The following is a 2,500-nucleotide window of genomic DNA, read 5'->3' as shown; positions in this document are numbered from 1 at the left end:
GTCGCATGCCTCGGCATTGAAAATGCGTCCTCGGCAAGCACACACGTCGTAAAATAGCATACAACGTGACACCATAAGCTATACATTCACCGAGATTCATTTCGGCAAATGCTCGCCTAGGTTTCCGTCAAAAAATACCAACAACCTACACCTCGGGGGCCGGGCCCCCCCGAATCCGAAAATATTTTTTCCAACACCGAAACGGGTCGACGAGTTTTTTTTCCTTCCCTCGTCAGTGCCATAGGTGCGCCAAAAGGCGCGCACCAAAAGCCTTCGGCAGTTGGTGCAGGGAGGTGAGGCATAGTGCACCCCCCTAAAGAGCTCTTAGGACTTTTTTTGGACTGACAGGAGGAAATATCACATGTGCCCAGCAACCCCCCCCCCCCATTTTTAAAAATCGGCATGGAATTTTGATCTGAAATTTTGGAAATATGTTTATATATACCCAAACCTGCATAATAACAAATATCAGAATTTTTCGAGTCCCGGAAGTATTTTATTTTATTTATTTATCGTTTTACCTTCGGAAATTCATAACCGGCAAAAAAAAATTCCAAAAATCACCAAACTTCTTTCTAAATTCCTCATTTAATATATATTAACTACTGTATGAATATTGTTCGAGGAAAGTATTATAGAATTTCACTTAGTGCAAGACATATACATTTTTACACAGAGCAGAGGTTCATTCGGCTGGGAAGCAAAACCAGCAGAGGTTCATACGGCTGGGGAATGTATGCAAGGCATGCCAAGGCATGCCGAAGGGCTGCTGAAGCCCAGCCGAGAGGCTGCCGAAGGGCTGCCGAAGCCCTGCCGAAGGGCTGCCGAAGCCCTGCCGAAGCCCTGCCGATGCCCTGCCGAAGCCCTGCCGATGCCCAAGGGCTGCCCATGCGCTGCCGAAGGGCTGCCGAAGCCCTGCCGAAGCCCAGCCGAAGGGCTGCCGAAGGGCTGCCCATGCGCTGCCCATGCGCTGCCGAAGGGCTGCCGAAGCCCTGCCGAAGCCCAGCCGAAGGGCTGCCGAAGGGCTGCCCATGCGCTGCCCATGCGCTGCCGAAGGGCTGCCGAAGCCCTGCCGAAGGGCTGCCGAAGGGCTGCCGAAGGGCTGCCGATGCCCAAGGGCTGCCCATGCGCTGCCGAAGGGCTGCCGAAGCCCTGCCGAAGGGCTGCCGAAGGGCTGCCGAAAGGCTGCCGAAGCCCTGCCGATGCCCAAGGCCTGCCGAAGGGCTGCCGAAGGGCTGCCGAAGGGCTGCCGAAGGGCTGCCGAAGCCCTGCCGAAGCCCTGCCGAAGCCCTGCCGAAGGGCTGCCGAAGCCCTGCCGAAGGGCTGCCGAAAGGCTGCCGAAGCCCTGCCGATGCCCAAGGGCTGCCGAAGCCCTGCCGATGCCCAAGGGCTGCCGAAGGGCTGCCGAAGGGCTGCCGAAGGGCTGCCCATGCGCTGCCGAAGGGCTGCCGAAGGGCTGCCCATGCGCTGCCGAAGGGCTGCCGGTGCGCTGCCGATGCGCTGCCGAAAGGCTGCCGAAGCCCAGCCGAAAGGCTGCCGATGCCCAAGGGCCGCCGCTGGGCTGGCGAAGGCCTGCCGACCGGCTGCCGAAGGTCCTTCCGATGGACATGCGAGGGCCTTCGGAGGGACGTCGGCGGGCCTTTCCGAGGGTCTTCGAGGCCACACACGCGCTCGCGTCTCGCGCCGAGCTGCCGAGTGCCCGAGTGCCCGCACCCGCACCCGGTCCCGCACCCGCACCCGCACCCGGTCATTAGATTAATGCACGGGGGGGGGGGATTTTCCGCAATTCCGAGCATTTCGACGCAATTTTCCGGCCGGGCATTTTCCGCGATTCGCCGCAGTTTTTCCGGGCGGGGCATATCCGTAATTATCCGGGGGCATTTCCGTAATTTTGCCAGGCAGGGATTTTTCCGCAATTTCCAGCATTTTTCGCATCGCGCGCGCGCGCGCCGCTTGCACCGCGGACGAGGGCTTGCGGCAAGCCCGCGGGGGTGAGGAATGGTGCACCCCCCTAAAGAGCTCTTAGGACTTTTTTTGGACTGCCAGGAGGAAATATCACATGTGCCCAGCAACCCCCCCCCCCCCTTTTTAAAAATCGGCATGGAATTTTGATCTGAAATTTTGGAAATATGTTTATATATATCCAAACCCGCATAATAACAAATACCGAAATTTTTCGAGCCCCGGAGGTATTTTTTTTAATTTTTTAATCGTTTTACCTTCGGAAATTCATAACCGGCAAAATATATGTCCAAAAATCACCAAACTTCTTTGCAAAATCCCCTTTCAATGTATACTAACTACTCGCAAATTATTGTCCGGGACATTTTGCTTCCAATTTTATTTTGCTCGGGACACTATCATTTTGTGCACTTTTGCCGCAGTTTCCGCCACGCGGAATGGGCCGAAAATTCATAAAACATAAAATGCGCATCCGAAAACCACCAAACTTCACGGAGGGCCTCCCAGTGGTCCACTCGACGTGCCGGAGCGGCACCGT

Source organism: Mercurialis annua (genome assembly GCF_937616625.2).
Source record: "Mercurialis annua linkage group LG4 unlocalized genomic scaffold, ddMerAnnu1.2 SUPER_6_unloc_12, whole genome shotgun sequence".
In the NCBI taxonomy this organism is placed as follows: domain Eukaryota; kingdom Viridiplantae; phylum Streptophyta; class Magnoliopsida; order Malpighiales; family Euphorbiaceae; genus Mercurialis; species Mercurialis annua.
The sequence above is the reverse complement of the archived record's forward strand: the minus strand, read 5'-3'. Positions refer to the sequence as shown.